Source organism: Vanacampus margaritifer, chromosome 6, assembly GCF_051991255.1.
Source record: "Vanacampus margaritifer isolate UIUO_Vmar chromosome 6, RoL_Vmar_1.0, whole genome shotgun sequence".
Lineage (NCBI taxonomy): Eukaryota > Metazoa > Chordata > Actinopteri > Syngnathiformes > Syngnathidae > Vanacampus > Vanacampus margaritifer.
Window position 1 is genome coordinate 20,721,512 of NC_135437.1, and position 15,723 is coordinate 20,737,234.

Below are 15,723 nucleotides of genomic sequence, written 5' to 3' on the forward strand. Positions count from 1 at the left end.
TATAACGGAGGTGGATGCTTTTAGCCTTGATTTCATGTGTACTTAGCGAACATAAGCCCTTATCTGAATGCGAAAGGTGAAAAGTGTGACTGTTATTCTCATACAGTGCAGAAACACTCTTTGTCTTGTCAGCTTGCTTGTATTTAGTTCCCGCCTTCCACCCTGATTGTTCATGTCTGTGTGTGGACACGCCCCCACTCTTTTGCATAGCTGTGCCACTAGGGGGTGTGCCCAAAAATCGATTCGCATAACAATCCCGATTCTCATTTAGTACGATTCAGAATTTATTTTAAATGTCCCAAAATCTATTTTATTTAAATTATTTTATGCTGTCTTGCCTTTGTCTGTGTGTGTCTTTATTTGGAGCGCTGTTCATGTTGTACCCGATTTGGCCACTTAGGGGCAGTGTGGTTCCACGCGGTCTGATACACTGTTAAGTTGTAGCCACATTAGAGAGTAGAAGGAAAAAGTCGCAATCAAGTTATTCCAATAAAAGTATTTTTTTTGCAGTGTTCTTTTGAGTGATAAAAGTGCCGCGAGTAGCGCGCTAATTAGCATTAGCGAGTCAGACTGGAGTAGATCATTACAATTCCTTGCACATCTATAGATTGAAGCAAAAATCGTTCGTGAGGCATTCAAAGATTCCCACCCCTATGTGCCACAGCCCAGTGTGGTACGTTAATAAAAATGGTTTTAAGATGAAGGTAATATTGATAATCAATGAATTGATTTTTGTAATGATTCAGAGGTTTCGCTGCACGCTGTTGTCATATTTATGAACACTTACCTGAGCCACAACTTAGATCTAGTGTCACCTGGTCTAAAGTCAAGTCTATCGTTAGGCGTGCCGGCAGGGGCGTGGAAAAGAACGCTTAGCATGGTGCAAAATATGTAAACACGGTAAAATAGACACGCCGAGGCGCGAAAACGAAGATATGGCCATTTTTAAGCCAAGCGCACGTGCAATGTCTACAAAAAATCCTAAGTGTTTTTCATCAGCGTGTACTTCAAGGCACCACTGTATTTTAATGCTTAACTCATTCACTGCCATTGACGACTATAGACGTCAAAAATTCATGGGAACTATTTCTCTTAGTTGAACTTTTTTTTTTCATTTCATTAAAATTTTTATGAAAACCTAGAAAAAACAATTGTTGTACATTTATAACAGATATAAAATTTGTGATTAATTGTGAGTCAACTATTGAAGTCATGAGATTAGTTACGAATACAAATTTTAATCGTCTCACGGCCCTTATTTTTAAGGATTTTTTTTTAGGGGCAATTACAATTTTTTTTAAATTGTAATTAATCACATGACTTCACTACTTAACTAACGATTAATCACAAATTTTATATCTGTTCTGAATGTACAATAAAAAAATCAAGGTTTTCATACTCTTGCTAGCAAAAGTGGGAAAAAAATGTTAAACTAATTGAAATAGTTCAAATTAATTTTTGACTTCTATAGCCGTCAATGGCAGTGAATGAGTTAATAATAATCAGTGTTTTGAGTAGACTGTATTCTGAGGAGGAGACACACCACATTGTAGCCGTTTGTCTTTACATCCTGCCACTCGCAGAACTCTTCAAGAGGCCACAATCTCACCCGAGACCGAGGATTCATCTCAGGGCGTTTTTTTCCTCGGTATATTTCTCAGTGCAGTCCGTGTGCGTGTGCGTACGTGCGCTCTAGTGGAAAAGTTGCTGACGTACCCGGACTCAAATGCAGCTGATGGAAGGAGCGCTCGGCCTCAGAGTGAGTGATGAGACTGCAGGATGCTGAGCTTGACGAGCAGTCTTCATTGCTTCCTGTCACAACACATGCGGACCTGAAGCCGAGCCAGTGGATGTCCCGTCGGAGTGTTTTAATAGGGCCTAGGGCTGGGCAATAAATCGAATTAATTCGATTAATCGTCATTTAAAAAATCGAATCGTTGAAAATGTGCTAAATGGCGCAATCGAGTTTTGTCTTCTGGATTATTAAAAGCTGTTGTTTCTCTTACATCCAAATGTTATTGTTAATTGTAATTTTAGCTACCAACTACTTAATTGTGGCATTTAAGCACAAACAAGGGCTGGACTGGCCATCTGGCATACAGGGCAGATGCCCGGTGGGCCGATGCAGTGCTTTTTAGTTATTATTTTCCTCCATTTTACCCCAAGAGACCGGCCCACAATTTAGAATATAGACAGCAAATTGAACCAACATAAATCAAAATCCCATTTGTTTAGAAACAGTAGCCTATACATTATTGTTGTCTGAACATTTTGCAAAGGAATTATTTTTGAAGAAATTAAACCTTTAAAGGGATACTTGACTCATTGAGCCATTTTCAGCTCAATCATTATTATTTTTTTGTCCAGAATGAATTTGATAACTTCATTATTTTTCTTGTACAATTAAAACTTTTAAAGATTTTTTTCCCCACTTGCTCTTGATTGAAGATGACATCACCTGTGCTGAGGAAATAGGTAACGACCAATCATGGCTCACCTGTTTTCTGGGTTCGGTCAGCAAAGTGAGCCATGATTGGTCGTTACCTATTTCCTCAGCACAGGGGATGTCATCTTCAGACAACGAGTGGAAACATTAGTTTTGCAAGGTATAAATTGTTCATGAAAAATAATGAAGTTATCACATTCATTCTGGGCAAAATATTATCTTTTTACTGCTGAAAAGGTCTCAATAAATCAAGTATCCCTTTAAATAAATAGTGTTGGGTTTTTTAGATTAAAATCGTAATTGTCCTGAATGACTAAAAAAAAACCTTGATTTTATATTTTGTCCATATCACCCAGCCCTAATAGTAATAATAACGGATTAATCGGCTAATATTAGCTCTGTGAAAATCGGCAAAAATCGGCAAGGTTTGAGTGGTGATGACGAACCATTTACTCGGAAAGGCGGCCCCCGAAAAAAAGAAGAAGAAAAAAAGGAATCAGCATCAGCCTAAAAAAAAATCCATATCAGTCAAACTTGAGTTTTTAATTAGGCTGGTGAATGTTTTGTTTGGGAATGTGAGGAGAGTGAATCAATGCAGGCACCTAACTACCACCAGCAAGCATAAAATAATCAATAGTAGTTTAATACTTAGGCTTGTATCGATTGTTTTTTTTTTTTTGTTTTTTTTTAGGTTTCTCTCTTGATAGTCAGAGGAGGACTTTGGCACCGGGCCCACTCCTGCTGTCATTTGTGTTGGCAAGCGGTGCGAGTGTTCACTGAGAGTTTGAATCAGATTTTAATGCTAAGGCTGCAGAAAATACATCAGAGAGGGAAACCACCGTCTTTTATGAACCGGATGCCTTTGTGTTTGCCGTTATTTGGACAAATTGAGAACAGCAGCATCAACTGTGCTACTGGGTGCTTCCGGGAAATGCTTTTAGATTGTTTTGTGCTCCCCCCCTCTAGATTGCGCAAATATGTCAAATCTCCTAATCCCTTGTGAACGGCCAGAGAATTCACATTACAGATTTTTTTTTTCGTTTTTTTTTTTTTTTGCAATTAAAAATGCTGCATTGGCAATGTTTATTTTTTTACATTTTTATTAATTTTTTTACATTTTTTTTAGCAATTAAAAATGCTGCATTGGCAATGTTGAAATCGCTATAGAGTCGCTTTAACCAGGTGAGCTGCAGAGATAACCACAACAAAGCCTAAATGAACAGGGCAATTAACTCTTTCACTGCCAGACGTTTTCAGAAACGGGTTGTCGCCAGTGCCAGCCGATTTAAGCATTTTGACTGATCTTTCAAGGTCCACAGAAAATGTTGTGATTGGACTATGGAAACACACATACTACCAATGAAAGATTGAACTCTCATCTTTCATCAGAAAAAAAATTTTGTTTCTACCTTATTCCGTTCTTCACTAATCAACAATAGAAAATGGTTAGTTTCACCGAAATGCTCTGTTTTGAAACAAAAAACGGAGAAAAAGACCTTTTTGTGAAACAATGTTATTTCATGCACTCTAGTGAATTGTACACTTCTTTTTGTCCATGAATGATGCCACAAACACCTAAATAGTGCTTTACTTCTGTAAAACGCTTTCACCAACTATGAAAAAGTGTTTTTTGGTTGCAAAATACGTTTATTTCCATTCAACAGTGTAACAATTTGACAAAACAATTTCGCAAACTATTTACAAATGTGTGCAACTGTGGTACTATTTACAATTATGTGGATGTTTCAAATACAGTTTTTCTTTTTGTAACACTCCCCTGCATGCAAGGAGACGGAGCAGGATTTGCACAACAGATACGTTTCACTTCGATTGTCCGTTTTGCGTGCAGACGTTACACTTTCTTGACGGCCTTTTTTTCCGGGGAATAGCAAGTAGCAGACTGTACCCACTCCAACGATGAATATGCATTGGACTCGGGGCACTCTTCGTCGTCCGATTGAACGTCCGCCTGAGCGTGCTCGGTTGTGCTCCGCGCTTTCCGGTGTTAGCATCGTTAGCCGGTGAACCTTTATGACGTCGTCATAGCCGCCGCGTCAACGCTTCCAACTTCGGCGTCAACCTCGGAGTCACCATCATCATCATCGATGATGATCATCGTCGTCATCAATGTGCTCTTTAGCGTTGGTCGATGCTTTTCGTCTTTGAAAAAAACTGCTCGAGCGTGAGCTGCTTGCAACCGGTCGCCATGTTCTCTTCCCTTCCCCAGCCATTGTCCCCCTCCCGCCTCACGTCTTCTACTGACGCCTACCCAATCTTGTCAAAAGAGAGTCATTGCTGCCATCTAGGGGCCAAAAATAGTCATTAGGCTAACTAGATCTGCTTGAAACTTTCACCACAGCTGGCCAAGGTTTCCTCCACCCGTTTCAAAAAAAAAAATTGGATGACGTCTTTTAACGTCATTGGCGGCCCTCCGTAGGTTTTTACTTGACGTCTTTTAACGTCCATGGCAGTCAAAGAGTTAAAATGATGACACCTCAGGATTAATCACCCAAAGTGGTGCCTTGAGATACAAGTTTGAGTTTAATTCAATCTGTGACAACACAAAAAATGTTTGTAAGGCAAATAATTGTGTCATATTGAAATGAATGGAAATACCACTAATCTGTTGCAGTATGTCTAAAGAACCCAATAAAAAATTTGGTGTATCCTGATTAATTCACTGCAGCCCTTCTGGTTGGTTTGACTTGGCCACCGGGGGCAGTATAACAACTAAAAAATTTTCCCCAATGAATTTGCAATTATGTGCAGATTTTCACTATATTGTTCATTTGCTATGTTATATATTATTTTCATTTCTTTTTTTTTATTGAGTGGAAAAAGGTGTTTTACAAAATAAATGAAGACACTAAATCCTAAACGGCTATATTAGACATTTTGAATATATTTATTTATTTATTTATTTTATTTAATTGGAAAAAAAGCGTTTTACTAAATAAATGAAGACACTAAATCCTTCACGGCTATACTAGACATTTTGAATAGATTTTTGTTATTAATTTAATGAAAAACGCGCTTTACAAAATAAATTAAGACTAATTATTATTTATCTTTCTCTTTTTTTTTGCTGATCCGAAAAACGATCCGTTCCGTGACTCAAATCCGTGATCCGATCCGAACCGTGCCTTTTGTGATCCGATGCACCACTAATGTCTATGGCATTTTGCATTGTTTGTTAGCATTAACTTCACTGACTTTCCTAAGACACTCTTTGTCTTGTATCACAAATTTCTGCTGTGAAGACAAAGCAAAAAAAAATCGTCCGAACGGCTGCTTGCATCTTGAAAAAAATCCGGTCCGGTCACGCGTATCTCAAGGCACCACAGTATGCCACCACTTTTGTCATGCTCTCTTGTCAAGACTACTACCTGCTCTATTGCTCTCCTGTAAATGCATCATAGCTGCAATGGTCAGATGAAGCAATCCCTTCTAAATTCCCACCCAAAAAAAAAAGCCCAATGTAAGCATTTATTCACCTCTCAGTCAGAGTCAGAAAGTGCTGCAGATGCATTTGCGGTGAGTGCGGCTCCGACCGAATGAGCCAATCTGCATATTCAGAACCCGTCGGAGGGAGGTTGTCCCACGTGATGAAGGTGTGTGAGGGTGAACCTGAGTGAGACGCGCCATGCACGAGGACTGTGGAAAGCGAGGGGGGAGGAGCTGGGAGCGAGAGATTTATCCGTAGGAGGCCTTATTGAAAGGTGGGGGGGGGGAGGTTCTGTGATTGGAGGAGCACATGATTTTCTCGAGGTGAAACAGGACTGTTGCGTAAGAACAGTCAGAGAATGGATGTGTTTTTTTTTTCATGAGTGTAGAGGGATGGTTGGAGGGTCGGTATGTTTAAAAAAAAAAAAGGGAAAAAAAAAGGCGGAGTTGGCCATCCGTGATGCATGCAAAGGTTGCGTGTGTGCTAACACAGGCTGCTCGGAGGGGACGGCAGATGTTGCGCACGTTTCTGGAGGGTACGACTCAGGGGCAAGGCCTGTCTATTATGTGTCCTCCGATGGGACATATGGCAGGTTACTGAAGGCGCTCAGTGTGCTTACAGTACCATACCCGGGTCGCAATATGGAGCCTTTACATGCAGCTTGGACGAGGTCGTGGTTTAACGCAATGGCGGCTTGACGGAACGGCCCCCACTCGGACTTTCTTACTTGAATGAATCATAAAAGTGATATACAGTAGTCTGCCTCACATTCATGAATTTATTCCCAACAATCTGTTCTCCTCATTTCGTAGCGTTCCTCTCAGCTGCGCTGCTTCTAATGTATTTTATTTATTTATTTATTTATTTTATTTTATCAGCATATTCCGTCCACTGATTGGCCGTTACGAGCAAAATTTGAGATTTCCAACTTCAACTAGCAGAAATGTTGTTAACAATCGTTATACAGTAGAATCTGCATCTCTGGTCGGTATGAGCAGAAAATATGGGGGAGGGTGAGGTTGAATCACTTTTTATCTTCTTTATTTTTCAAACAGATGTATTTTACAGGAAAATCATTGTATTCAAGCATAGACAAAAAAAAAAGTCTTTGAATGTAAATTTGCTGTCTATTTGATGTTTTTTTTTTACCTCAATTCCAATATTTTACTCAAGTAATTATCTGTTACAAGTAGGGGTGTCAGGCAATTAAATTTTTTAATCGTAATTAATCGCATGACTTCAATAGTTAACTCAAGATTAATCGCAAATTTTGTATCTGATCTAAATGTACCCCCCAATTTTTTTTTCTAAGTTTTCATATTCTTGTTGACATAAAAGTGGAAAAATTATAAATTAATAGAAATGTGGCCGCACCTATAAGTAATTGATACAGTAATTTCATAATCATTCATAAAATAAAATAAAAAATAAAAGAAATAAAAATAAAATAAAAATACTGTACTGTAAAAAACGAATGTGATATTGATTTGTGTTGAGGTCATTTTCTGCCACTAGATGGCATAATTGCCCTTGTAAGATGGTGACAGCGCAGTGCAGTTTTCTTTTCATATTAATAGCGATCTAATCTTTAACCTGAAGTAACTTGTGAAATTCTGCACATTTTTAAAATTGTAAAACACAACTGGACCCCAGTCTCCCAAGTCTCCCAGTACAGGCTTTCCCAGTAAGGGTCGGTCATTAATCGCGCATTAAAAAAAATTGGGACTTTAAATTAACTCAAAATGAACGCACTAATTTTGACACCCCTAGTTACAAGCTTTGTAGAACATAGTAGAAAATGTGATTAAATCACAATTAATCACAATTAATTATAGAATATTTGGTGATTAATTAGTTAAAAAAAATAATTTTAGTTTAACATCACTAATGCGATGTATGATTAAATATAGATTGCATAAATTATTTGAGAAATACTGAATTAAAACTATAGGCTCTATGATTGGCTGGCAACCAGTAAAACAGCTAGTCCTAGTTTTGTGTTGCAGTTCCAGTTGAGCCCCATAAAGTCTGCCTAGCAACTAGCAACAGGTGGTGACAAGAAATCTGGAAACGCTTGCTGTCTGCTTAATAGTTGATCGATATCAGTTACTCAAACATTTTACTAGGTTGTTGCAAATCCAAGTCGACAGTGAGTACCGTAGTTCTCCTTGTACATAGACTGCTGAAGCAGTTATTGCACCGCCAATGTGTTATATATTTATATTGTAAATAATTAAATACATGTGGAAATTAAGATTATTTCTGAAATTGCTTTCCCCGGTACAGGAATCTCTTCCCTATTTCATTCCTTGAAGGATTCATTATGAGGATTATAACCGGTGGAGGCTTCCCTTGTCGGGGGGAGATTGAAGAAAAAATGCGTGCTTCTCGATTGTTTTTATGGTCAGGATTGTGTTCCTCATATCCAGCAAATCATTATATGAGAGAAGACTAGAAACCGCATAAATCCCAACGACTCTATTGCCTTACACGGGTGATTTATAACAATAGGGCAGAGCTGAACAGTAAGCGGCATCAGCATCCAGATTGGTGAAAATGTAGCACTAAACCAACATCACGTAATATGTTCCATTGCCTGCACAAGCAGGGATCCATTTATGTACCACAACAACCTCTTTTCATGATTTGGGATTTTCGACAAGTGCCCGCTGATGTTATTCCTCCTCCGTTTGAGCGCTTGACTGGGGGTCAAGTGAAGGACAATCAGGTGGATGATGTAATGTTTGTGAGAATGAAGACGGTGGCCATGGTGGTCAAGTCGAGCATGAATAATGAAGCACTAGGAAGGTTGTCCTAAAACAACCGTTTCAATCAATAGACGCTCTGTAAATTATGCATACTCTTTGCTGTAGTCAGATTAATTTATATTGACTTGACGGGCGATCTATAAAATTACGTGTAAATGTCATATAAGAAAGGGTAGTAGTTGGAATGCATATAATGTACAATAATTAGCAAAAAGCCATCATCAGATTTGTTGTTCTGTGAATGCTTTAAAGTGGAAGTCAACCTTAAACATTTATTGACAATAATATGTTATATGTGACCTCACTAGTCTAAACATGACATTCTGATTAATATTACATTTGTGGAATATGAGTTATGCAGTAAAACCCAGCCGTTTTTATCCATCTCTGAAGATGACATCACAGTTGCTCAGGGCTCAGGCAACGACCAATCACAGCTCACCTGTTTTCTGAAGCTGCGCTGTGATTGGTTGTTACCTGAGTGGCAAAATGGCCGCCCCCTGAGATGGATTAAAAACGGCTGAATTTTGCTGCTTAACTCATATTCCACTAACACAATATTAACCATAATACCATATATACCGTAGGATTAAATTGCTCTCTAATTGCTTAATCTAATTGATTAAATTGCTATTTTTGTAGTGTATGGATCTACTTTTCAGAGCGCAGTTATCCGCTCCTCATGTGCCGCGTCACTGCATGCATGCGCGGAGTGATGTTTTTTTTTCCACTTGTCTGTGATTTGCCTTAGTTGATTCACGTCCGCCTGAGTAAAGAGTTGCATAAACCCAAGCTTCGAGTTCTCCTCCTCATTAAGTTGTTAAAGACACAACAATTTTCGTTTACTAAAATTGGATTAAAACTAAAATACAATCAATGACTAAATTATGACAAAAACTTTAATTTATTTGAACTAAAACTAAAAAAAAATTGGGGGGGTCAAAATTAACACTGCTTGTTGATACAGACTGTTGTGAAGAAGCTATTACACCAGCCAACCAAGACAATAAGATAACGACGTGTTTTTTTTTACTAACTCAAATGTCACATTTATATCTTACAACAGAGCACAATTGGCGTGTCCAACATACGAACAGTTTCTTCACCCCAATGAATGAAATGAAAGCGTGCGTGTCCATGCTGTGCATTCCCAAGCACGTCTGCTTTGTTGCTTTCTGAATGCGTGCATCATGCAGCGTGTGTCGCTGGACATGTGTGCATGTGCGTTGATGCCCAGGGAGGTAACCATATGCTGTTTAGACTCAGGAGCTTCCATCCCTGCAGACCAGCGAGTAAGAAAGCCCGACTCCCTGCCGCGTCTCCCTTCACACGGATTTCATTGCGCACCGTGTTGAAATCACAAAAGATCCTTTTCATGCTTGCTTTCCCACCGCTCCATCTTGGCTCTCACAGAGCTTGACATGGTCAGGCACAGTTTAAATGTCAACAGAAGTCCTGCAGAGGGCAGAGTTTTACTTGCTCGATCCTCAGGAGAACCCTGACGTCCACATGGCACAACAGAGGAAGTCATAAAGAAAAGGAGGTTCCCGTGAAGCCATAAAAGGCTTGTTGGTTCCAGCAGGATGAAATTAATTTTCAATAAAATGGCTTTAAAGTGTCAAGAAAGAGGAATTTGGACTATAGATTCTTGGCAGGAATATTGCACCGGTTGGATTTTGGATTCATAAATTATTTAATACAGTGTACATTTTTTGCCGACTCATTGTTTCTTCTTTCTGCAGTATAATATATTTGTCTTTTTTCTGCTTTACTATCATTATTACTCACCACGGTCTGCCACAATACTGCTGATCCATCTTTATCACCAAAGCGAGGCATTTCCCCCCCCAAAAAAATTGTTCATTGTTCAGAACCAAGCAACTCAACACAACATTTTGCTTTGTGAAGACCTCGCTGCCATACATGCATTGACATTAACTGATTGGAATTGTTGGTCTTTATTAGCTTAGCAAGGATAAACATACTTTGGGTGATTGCTTCTTTGCTAGCGTACACGAGGACGTGGTTGGATCCCTGGAGATTTATTTGGGATGTCTGCACTCACAGCACAGCCTGGTGGTGTCACATGATCCTCAGGCTACTATGTGAGGTTATCTCAAGTCACCTGATCAGTCTGAGCGCTCAGCTGTTGCTTTCTAGAAGGGGGGGGGGGGGGGGGGGAATTGAGATTATGGGTGTTATCTGAAGAAATAGTGATGCAACGGATCATCAATGATGTGGTTTTTTTTTTTCCTCTGAGTGAATTGCTTCAGAATTTAGCTTTTAAATCCAGGAGTCAGTAAAACTGGATTTGTGCATTGTAATATTTTGTCACTTTATAATATTATTTTTATATGTGCTTTACCAAGCGTCATTTAGCAAATTACCATTGAACCACATTTTATAACACAATTAACACCCAATAAACTTTGAATATAGCTACCTTGGTGCTAATATATATTCAGGTCCATAAATACTGGGACACCACACAGTCGTCTTCTTTTTGGCTCTAAAAACAACCACAACGGTATGTGAAATGAAACAAATGCTTTAATTGCAGCATCTGCTGGAATAATCCAGTACTGGACATCTGCTCTACATTGTATTGTACAGTGTACTTTGAGGCAAAGTGAATTACTCCAACTGTACACCAATCTGTCAATTAGTTAACTAGATAACATGCCATAACCCAGGGTCTGCAACCTGCGGCTCTGGAGCCACATTTTTTTCTTTTGTCCCTCTCCTATGGCTGCGCCTTGTGGATCTCCGAAAAAAAGAAGATTTTTTAACATATTTTATTTTCATTTTTTAGATAAAATATTTAAATTAATTAATGATTTGTATAAAATGAACAATTAAATATTCAAAGATTGTCAAAGTCCACATTTTTGAGCTGTCAGAAAAAGAGAGACATGAAAGGTAGCAAAGAAGTAAAAAAAAAAAAAAAACTAAAAATGTCCAAAAAGTGATCATGAAATGTCCAAAAAAAGAATATGAATAACAGAAAATTACCATGAAATTGACAAAAATGTCAGAAATGAAAATGTGAAAATTAGCTAGAAAATGTTGAATAACAAAAAGAAATCCCGAATATTACTGTAAAATGTCAGAAAATTTGTTTTAAACCCCCCCAGAAAATAAACAGTTTAAAAGTATAAAATGTCCAATGACAAAATCCCGAAAATTACCATAAAATGTCCACAAAATTGCCAAAAAAGAAAGAAAAAAAACATTTATTCAAGAAAAGGCTGGAAAGAGAATATACAAAAAGTAATCATAAAATGTCCAAAAACAAAAAAATATATATTGAAAATGAAGGAAGAACACAATAAAAATTACCATAAAATGTTTATAAAATTGCCAAAATGTCAGAAATTTGACAAAAAGGCAAGACACAAGATCAATCTCAAAGCATTGTATGCCGCATATGTTTCTTTGATAATGCAGCTCTAATTTGCTCTTGGGCCCTCAGTACATTAGACTAACACGAACAAACTGTTTTGCTCGTCACAATGTCCAAATGTTTTGCGGCTCCAGACAGTTTTTTTTAATTTGCCCTAAAATGGCTCATTTGACTGTAAAGGTCGCTGACCCCGTCGTAGCCCATCAAGAAAAGTGTGTTATCGAATCTAAATGTTAATATGAAATGCTATTGAAAGGTGTGTGTGTTTTTATGTGGAGCGCTCAAATGCTTTAAAATCCACCATTAGATTGCCTTCAATGAAAAGGCTGGCCACCAAACCGAGATGTGTTCCTGCTGCATTTTTTACAGCTGTTCGTCCTCAGCGCCAAGGGCGCGTTACATCTTCCTACGCACACGAGGCACCGTTTGATTTTTTTACTGCTGACTTTACAAGGTAGCTTATGCTTCCGAGATCGTGGACCCCTGTCTGTTTCTCGGTGTGGGATGCGTTTTGAAGCCTTGTGAAAGGAATTTCTATCCTGATGTTACAGGCTGCGTGTCAAGCTAGCAGGGTGATTTTCATGCAAGAGGGCAAACACTGAGAGCAAGGACAACAGAGAAATCACAGAAACGCAAAGTGGCGAAACCGCACCTTTATGGGGCTACATCTTGCATTTTTTACTACTTCTGCACTGCAAATGAACAGATCAGATGAAATAATTTCCTGCCGCACTATGTTTAACAACTGCCATGTTATTTGATAGTAGTAGCCACGCCAATTGTTGCTTAGTGCGCTGTTTTCTTGACCTGCGCAGCTCAGAGGTGACACATTCACCATCGGGGGCAGCCGACATGCTGACAATTCCTCATTTGCTCTTTTTTTCCACTCGTGCGATTCGGCCCAGCAAGTTTGGGTTGGGATCAAAAATGCTGATGAGGAGGGAGGCTAACGTTGTTGTGTTGCACGGCATGTGAAGCTCCCTCTGTGCTGTCAGAGCCAGTGAGGCAAACAGTGTTGTAGCTTTAGCAGAGGGTATTTCAAGGGCTTCAACAGAGGAAGATAAAGCGGCGCTAAGCTCACGTCAAAGCTGTACAGACTCTTAAAAGTTTGCTTTCATGCATTTCCACAGGGCCTTTCTGCTCCAATACTTCAGCTGTACTGCATGATAACAGATGATGACTTTGAGCCATTGGTCTTACACAGTGACACTATCCTGCTTAGTGGCCCAAGGTGTGCCTATTAAAACTGCTTAAGGGTGCAGGCCAAAAGACATGAATTGTGTTGTACTATGCACTTTCATTTGGGGGGGGCAATAGTGATATTTTTTCCTTTTCAATATAGTGATTGTGACTTAAAAGGTCATTATTTTTCAAGGTCTTGTTCCCATGTATTTTTAAGAAACACAAGCAATACAATAATTTGTATTACAATAAACAATAGAATGAAATAAAGGCAAATGAACTATGAATTAATATGAATTACAATTAATTTACAAAACTTTATTTTTGCAAAAAAAATTCTATGCACCTCTTCTACTCTAAATATAGCATTCTGATTTATATTGCTTTTAATATTAATTTATTTGCTCGAAAAAACATATAAATACATTCTATTTTGAATATTACCATGCTCCCAAAGACATATTTATACATTTTTGAATGTTTTTTTATACTACAGCATAAAGAAAACTTTGATTCAGCCTTTGAACTGAAGAGAATACTTGAAGAAATGGTAGTTATTACAAAAACGGCCAGCAGGTGGCAGCAGAGTATAAGAGATCAACCACAGCCATGTTGAAAAAAGATCTTTCCCCCAGTTTTAAAAAGATTTGTGAATAATGATGAAACTTAACTATATTTTAATGCTAATTGCTGCAAAACGGAAACAGATAGAAATATACTTTTTTTTCCTGATGAAAGAAGAGAATCTAATCTTTTGCTTTTATTGCAATAGAACACAATATTATTTTCCTTTTTTTTTATAGCAATAGAACACAATTTTCTGTGGGCTTTGCAAAATCAGTCAAAATCCAGTAAACCAGCCGGGAGCAAAGGGAGTTGCTGCAGTGAAAATGTCTGGGAGTGAATGAGTTAATTAAGCAGAAAAATCCACCCGTTTTTATCCATCCAAGTGGGCAGCCATTTTACCACTTGCTGTTGACTGAAAACGACTTCACAGCTGCTCAGGGCAATCACGGCGCACCTGTTTTCTGAGTTTGGTCATGCTCAGGTGGGTTTGGTCATGTGATGTTCACAATGTAGAGCCGTGATTGCTCGTGCCCTGAGCAACTATGATGTCATTTCCAGTTGACAGCAAGTGGCAAAATGGCCGCCTCCTGAGATGGATTAAAACGAGTGAATTTTGCTATATATTGTACAAACACAATATTAATCTCAATACAGTGATTAGACTAGTGGGGCCCCATACATAGAACGTATAGTGAAGACAGTTTTGAGCTGACGTCTCCTTTTAAGCATTGAACTTATCTAGACTGTATCAACAAATAAAATGTACATGCGTACATGAATTTGTTCAGCTCTACATCCTTGTGTTGGTCCTATGTTGTTTCTCCACGGGATATCAATAAGATCAATACGACTGCTTTTGTTGATCTCATCCTTATGACCTTGGCCAACTCGCATTCTTCCCTCCAAGACGCCCCCCCCCCCCACCCTCCGCTCCGTGTTATCCTCCAATGGAGTCTCCGGCAAGTCTCCTTACGTCAGCAACATTGCAGGACCTTTGTGCTCCCCCAGCATTAGATTCAACCGCTATCTTACCTCCCGTGCTCATTAGTGCCAGAGGTAAAGGTGACAGGAGCGGTCACACAATCTCCGATCGTGATAAAAGGCACAAGAGTGGGTGCTGCAGAGAAAGGGGTACAGTACCTCTGGAGATGCCGCTCCAGTTCATAAGAGGAAGGTTTGGTGCAGTGCACAATTTACATCTCACTGTATATTGATTAAATCTGTACATGGCCTGGGAAGCAGTATTAAGCACCGCTGCAGTCGGGTGGATTTTAGATCTGTCTCTGCATGTACATCCTATTGTCTGCATGAAACATACATGAAAAACTTTATTGAATAAAAGCCAATATGTCTCATTGTGCTGAGATTTGTTTTACTGAGAGCTTTAATTCAGTATTCATTTTATTGCCAACATTTTCCAAGAAGAAAAAGAAAGTTCCCCAGTCAGGGGTCACAGTGAACTGATCACATGATATGTTTGGCAGAGTTTTTACACTGGATGCCCTTGCTACTTTACTACGTCCCGCAGGAAATTTCACTTCATGATACCTGAAACACCATACATTGATTGTATATTTTTTCAGTAATTCTTGGAACTGACAAAAGCAAACATTTCTTTTAAGGCCCCAATGGGAAGTATCTAGCTTCCCCAAATCTCTCACCATTGTCATTCATGCCTGCTGTTGTCCCTGTTTTTTTTTAAATGTCAGAAAAGTTTGTTTGTTTGTTTTGCGGTGTGTGTGTGTGTGGGGGGGGGGGGGGGTATGGCAGTCACACACGTTATATACTACTATGGAGAACCAAAACAGCGAAAAATAAAAACTATAAAAGGCCAAAATTACCGAAATAAGAAATAAATAAATAAATAAATGTGAACATAAAAACGGACCTAAAAAATATATCAATAATTTAG

The 15,723-nt window shown here is 38.7% G+C and overlaps 1 protein-coding gene across 8 annotated transcripts in view; it reads left to right on the plus strand.

The window, feature by feature from the left end:
• Nucleotides 1-15,723, plus strand: part of tjp1b (tight junction protein 1b) — a 76,886-nt gene that overhangs the window by 29,072 nt on the left and 32,091 nt on the right. The window lies entirely within an intron of this gene.